At 40.0% G+C, this 6,681-nt stretch overlaps 1 pseudogene; it reads right to left on the bottom strand.

Moving 5' to 3' along the window:
* Nucleotides 1-222: 222 nt before the first annotated feature.
* Nucleotides 223-1,221, bottom strand: LOC110303588 (annotated as a pseudogene).
* Between the last annotated feature and the right edge of the window lie 5,460 nt (nucleotides 1,222-6,681).

Below are 6,681 nucleotides of genomic sequence, written 5' to 3'. Positions count from 1 at the left end.
CATCTGTGCTTAGCATATTTTTGTGGGGTGCAGCAAACTTTATTGAGGGTATTCAAGAGACCAGGGAGGGCTCCCCAAGCCCCTCCTGTTATTATGGGGGTCTGGGGTGGAAATTGTGAGGGAGATGCTCAGTGTTGGGGGCCAAGTTAGGACAGGAACTCCTCAGCAACTGAGGGCCTCTCTCTTGCCCTGTCCTTGCTCCGGTGGGTGGACCAGTGTTTCTCACTCCTTGGAGGCCATGTAGGCCATGAGGTCCACCACCCTGTTGCTGTAGCCGTATTCATTGTCATACCAGGAAATGAGCTTCACAAAGTTGTCATTGAGAGCAATGCCAACCCCGGTATCAAAGGTGGAAGAGTGGGAGTTGCTGTTGAAGTCACAGGAGACAACCTGGTCCTCAGTGTAGCCCAGGATGCCCTTTAAAAGGCCCTCAGATGCCTGCTTCACCACCTTCTTGAGTTCATCATACTTGGCAGATTTCTCCAGGCGGCATGTCAGATCCACAATGGATACATTGGGGGTAGGAACATGGAAGGCCATGCCAGTGAGCTCCCCATTCAACTCTGGGATGACCTTGCCCACAGCTTTGGTAGCACCAGTGGATGCAGGAATGATGTTCTGGGCAGACCCATGGCCATCACATCACAGCTTTCCAGGGGGTCCATCCACAGTCTTCTGAGTGGCAGTGATGGCATGGACCATGGTCATGAGTCCTTCCACAATGACAAAATTGTCATGGATGACCTTGGCCAGAGGGACTAAGCACAGTGGTGCAGGATGCATTGCTGACAATCTTGAGTGTGTTGTCATATTTCTCGTGGTTCACACCCAGCACAAACATGGGGGCATTGGCAGAAGGGGCAAAGATGATGACCCTTTTGGTCCCATCCTTCAAGTGGGCCCCGGCCTTCTCCGTGGTGGTAAAGACACCATTAGACTATCCAACATACTCAGCACCTGCATCACCCCATTTGATGTTAACAGAATCTTGCTCCTGGAAGATGGTGATGTGGCGTCCCATTGATAACAAACTTCCCATTCTCAGCTATCTGTGCAAATTGAATTTACCATGGGTGGAGTCATACTGGATCATGCAGACCATGTAGTTGAGGTCAATGAAGGGGTCATTGATGACAACACTCTCTACTTTCCCAGATGCAGAGCAACCCTGGTAACCAGGTATCCAATACAGCCAAATCCTTTCACACCAACTTTCACCATCTTGTCTATAGGACGAGGGTGGCACTGCACAAGAAGATTCAGTTATCTCTGGGAACAGGGAGGAGCAGAGAGAATGTGCTTAGCATATTTTAATTAGCACAATGTTCTCTAGGGTCATTCATGTTGTTGCAAATGGCAGAGTTTGCTTTTTTAATAAAAAGGCTGGATAATACTCATTGTGTGAGTTTATATATATGCATACATAATAAGTATATTATACCTAAAATTTACATTTTTATGTATTATATATAATAAAATATATACTAATACTTGTTTTATTCTAGCAGCTTCATATTTTCAGGTCTTATATTTAAATATAAGTATTATCCACATTTAAAAAATCCATTCATCTATCAATAAGTATTCAGTTTGTTTACATATCTTACTTACTGAGAACAATACTGCAATGAACTTGGATGTGAAGTCATTTTCAACAAATGAGTTTTAGTTCCTTTGTATATAGTCCTAGAAAGGAGACTTTGAATTTCCTCTTTCCCTCCAGGAATTCCCAAAGTGTTTCCAAAATGCCTGCTTCTGGTGCTGGATTCAGGTTTTCCTTTCTCCACATTCTTGCCAATACTTGTTGACATCATTTGTTAGTTCCTCTATATTAGTCAATCTAAGAGATATAAGGGACCTTAGTGGTATCTTTGCAATTTTATGAGGTCTCATTTTTCAATTCTTGATCTTACAGCATAAGCTATTGTTGTTCTGTTCAGGAAAATTTCCCCTGTGCCCATGTCCTCAAGGCTCTTCCCCACTTTCTCTTCTATTAGTTTCAGTGTCTCTGGTTTTATGTGGAGGTCCTTGATGCACTTGGACTTGAGCTTTGTACAAGAAGATAAGAATGGATCGATTTGCATCCTTGTACATGCTAATGGCCAGTTGAGGCAGCACCACTTGTTGAAAATGATCTTTTTTCCACTGGATGGTTTTAGCTCCTTTGTCAAAGATCAAGTGAACATCGGTTCATTTCTGGGTCTTCAATTCTATTCCATTGATCTACCTGCCTGTCACTCTACCAACACCATGCAGTTTTTAATCACAATTGCTCTGTAGTATAGCTTGAGGTCAGACATGGTGATTCCACCAGAGGTTCTTTATTGTTTTTGCCAAGGAGCTGAAGGGGTTTGCAGCCCCATAGGAAGAACAACAATATGAACCAGCCAGTACACTTGGAGCTCCCAGGGACTAAACCACCAACCAAAGAGTACACATGGAGGGACCCATGGCTCCAGCCGCATACGTAGCAGAGGAAGGGCTTGTTGGTCATCTATGGGAGGAGAGGCCCTTGGTCGGTGAAGGTTCGTTGCCCCAGTATAGGGGAATGCCAGGGCCAGGAAGCACGAGTGGGTGGGTTGGTGAGCAGGGGGAGGGGGAGGGGCTAGGGGGTTTCCTGAGGGGAAACCAGGAAAGGGGATAACATTTGAAATGTAAATAAAGAAAAATCTAATAAAGAGGTGATATCTTATTGAAGTTTCAATTTGTATTTTTCTGATAATCAAAGTGGTTGAACATTTGTTAATATTCCTGTTGGTCATTTGTAGAAACTGTTTTACTTTAAAATTGTTTTTATTTTATTTTCTTCTATTTCTGTCTCTCTGATCTCTCTCTCTCTCTCTCTCTCTCTCTCTCTCTCTCTCTCTCTCTCTCTCTCCCTCCCTCCCTCTGTCCTGACCCCCATCCCATGTGTGTGTGTGTGTGTATGTCTGTGTGTTTGTGTGTGTGTGTGTGTGTGTGTGTGTGTGTGTGATTGGACTTAAGGCATGCTCAATAACAGCGACTTCATGCCTAGGATTGTAAATCTAGCCAAACACTGGTAGCTGGAAGGCACATAGACCCTAGAGAAGAACCTGCTACTGAGATTTCCCTAAACCAATATAACTTTTATGTTATAGTGAGAAATAAGTGTAGATCTCACCCCTTACCAAAGAAACTTCACTTTGCAATAGATGGAAACTATTACAGAGATCCACAATTGGTCAAAATGCAAAGAATATGTATATACATATACATACACACTGATGATATACTATATATGTCATCTGATGATATATTAAATGTTGTTAAAGAGATATAATTTCTAATAACCTCTAGTATATCATCTAATAATGATGACTTCGCTAAGCTACCTAGCCAACCTGCTGCCCTACCTTCAGACTCCTTTTAGCCATTCACATGACCCCAGTAAGAAAACTGGTTTCCATAGATCTATACTTTTGAAACTCCCCATCAACGACCTCAGCCACTGTCCTTACTTCAGGTCTTCAGCCTGGTGGATACAAGTATGTATCAAAAGAAAGCCAACATCTAATTCCAGATGCTAAGGTCTAATTCCAAAATCACAAACAATATTTTAAAAAAGAACAGTTTGTTGTAATGGTCCCTAGTGAGAACAATTTAGATGGAACCCAAGACACAGAATTCAAAACAGCAATTATAAGCATGCTCAAAGAGCTCAGGGAATCTAAAGAGGTTACAAATGAAGACCCGAATGAACTTAAGGAGGACCTGAAGGAACTTGTGAATGAAGTCCAAGAAAACACAAACAGCAGAATGAGATAGTGAGAACCAATTATCATATGAGAATTGAATTCATCAAAGACATAGAAATACTAAAGAAAACCCAACCTGAAATGAAGTTGGAAATGAAAAAAAACTCATTTGGTTAAATAATAATTCAACAGACAGCTTAACAGAATGGGTCAAGTTGGAGACCAAATATCAGGGCTTGAAGTCACCGTAGAGAATTGGATCATGTGATCACAGATGATGATTTAGGAAAAAAAAAATCATGAAGGCAACATTCAGGAACTTTCAGATATGGTGAAAAGACAAAACCCCATAAATGTCAGAAATAGAATTAACAGATGAATTCAAATCCAAAGGTATAAAACACATCAGCAACATAAAATGATAAAAGTGAATTCCCCAAATCTAGGGAAAGAAATGGCCCCTCACGTCCAAAAAGCATAGGGAACATTCAATAGAACTAGAAAAGAAATTTCCCATACCATGTCCAGTTAAAATGCTAAATATACAGACTAACAGGGGGTCTTGGAAGATCCAATTAAAAGTAGGCTGAAGATCTGAACAGAGAATGTTCAAATGAAAAAGTACAAATAGCTCTGGTTAAACGAAATGGGTCACCTAACAGACCTCAAAGTCATGAATCTGAGAAGATGACTGACTGATGTGTGGGATAGGGTGGGGTGGGGTAGAGGGCATGGTGACAGGGACAGGAGACAAGAGAGCAAAGGAGGAGAGAATGTGTTATATACAGGAATAAAAGTGTCGAAGAACTAAACCAATAAAAAGAACTTTAGATAAAAAAACTTTTAGACTGTTTTAGAATAGATTATAAGAGAAATTCTGCAATAGCATAGTTATTTTGGGCTAGTTCTGTTGACAGACAATTAGTTGTTCAACCTATATCCAGATTAAAATTCCAGTTAAATTGCAAAATATTTTATTTAATATATATATTTGCATGTAAACTATAGTAGTCTTTAATATGCACTTTAACTTTCAGTCCTTTGAGCACAATGAAGTTAGGTAAGGCAATGAAAGTTAGGTAACATGCTAAAGGCAAGTGATAAGCTGTGTAGACACATCTGTCGTCCCAGTACTTGGAGACTGAGGTGAGCGTCAAGGTCAGAGCCTGCCTGGGACACATAGGCCATAAATAAGCAAATGAAAAGGTAGGGGAGAATGATGATATAAACATACAACAGTAGGCTTCAAGTTTTCTTTCAGAGAATAAACTCTGTTTACTCGGTGGCATCAGTTTGGCATAAGAACCCTTCAGGAAGATTCAAGTCTTACACCATATCTCTATAGCTTTTCCAACACTAGAGAAATACTGACTGTGCAATGGGACTAGTGTTAGTAATCTCAGAACCCCTTTATTTCATTTTGCTTGCTTTGATTTCCACACTGATCTAAATTTCACTTTAAAGGTATTTTGTAAGCTTTTCAAAAGCTTGGTTTAAGTTTAATGTTCCAAAGTTAGAGTACTTACTGAAATCACTTTGTTAGAATGGAGGTAGAATTTATATAAATACATATTTGTATATTTATTCATTTGTAATAAATAAATGTGTATAAATTTATACCTTTTATTTTATATACTTATGATAAACAAATATGTATAAATTTATAAATATATATATTTGTATATTTATACGTTTAGACATAAGTCTAAATGTATAAGTCTAAATGTATAAATATATATGCTAAGTGTTTAGAAATTATGATGGAAAATGGGTACTAGAACAATAAGCAAGCCCCAAGCCCTGACATCCCTGAGGGTAGCTCACAACAGAAGCAGGGACTGTGTTTTTGACAGGTTCGTAAAAGAACTGGGGATACGGCCTTTAGTCTCTGTGGGAATGAGGGAAGACTTACGTACTAAGTTAGGATGCCTGTAGGGATTGGCTGGCGTGAAAGCTTTACCTAGAAAAACATAAGCCATCTACTGATGAGAAGAGACAAAGTAACAACAAAACAACAAAACAAAACAAAAGAAAAAGTTAGTTCCTAGTGTTAGAAAAAGTCTCTCTTGGAAATCTAGAATTTAAGTCTCTGCATTCATTCATTCATGATTTTGATTTTTTTTCTACACTAGAGTAGTCCAAGAAATGCTCTGCTAGGGCTAGAGAGATGGTTCAGGGCAGAAAGTGTTTGCTGTGCAGGTATGAGTGGGTGATCTTCACTCCTAGCACACCCGAGCCTAGCCTTGTGTGGAGGTTCCCATCTGTAACCCCAGGTTATTCCCGCAGGGAAACAGGAATATGGGCCTGATGGCATGCGCATGTCTGTCACCACAGTTACACAGGAAGCTGAAGTACAAGGCTAACAAGCCCAGCCTGTGATACAGAGTGAGCTTAATGCCAGCTTGGGCAATTAGGGAACCGGTGTTTCAAAACAAAAGGTACAAAAAAAAATATGTGGGCGTGTTTTACTAGTCTCTGATTGGCTACTAAGTTCTAATCGTGGATTCATACAATCTCTAGAAAAAAGAAGCAAAGGAACACAAACTCAACTTTGTATTTTAAAAGTCTTAGGCACCATGCTAGATGCTGCAAATAAATATAAAACTGAGCATCAAAGATGTTCTTAGCTTTACAGACCCTTAAGATCTATCAATGAAATAAGATGTTAAATCAGTAGTTAATTCTTTCTCAGAAGCGTTTCCATTTCCCCCCAAACTTCCCGTTTATAAACTATGAGCCCCTGCCTTCTGTTAGTCATACCTGCCCATCTGGCCCCATCCTTTCTCTTGTAGATCTCAGGGAAATTAGCATCCTCAGAATTGTTCTTGCTTTCCTCTTTCATAATACCACGTGGTCCTTTGCAGTCCCCAAATTGTATGCAATTATTAGTTTATCTTTCTGCCTCTGGCATTAGTTATGATCTCCTTAAAACAGGAGATGGGATTTCCTTACTAGTAAGCCATCG

This window comes from Mus caroli, chromosome 1 (genome assembly GCF_900094665.2).
Source record: "Mus caroli chromosome 1, CAROLI_EIJ_v1.1, whole genome shotgun sequence".
Classification (NCBI taxonomy): Eukaryota; Metazoa; Chordata; class Mammalia; order Rodentia; family Muridae; genus Mus; species Mus caroli.
Note: the sequence above shows the minus strand (reverse complement) of the source record. Positions and strands in the feature narration are given on the sequence as shown.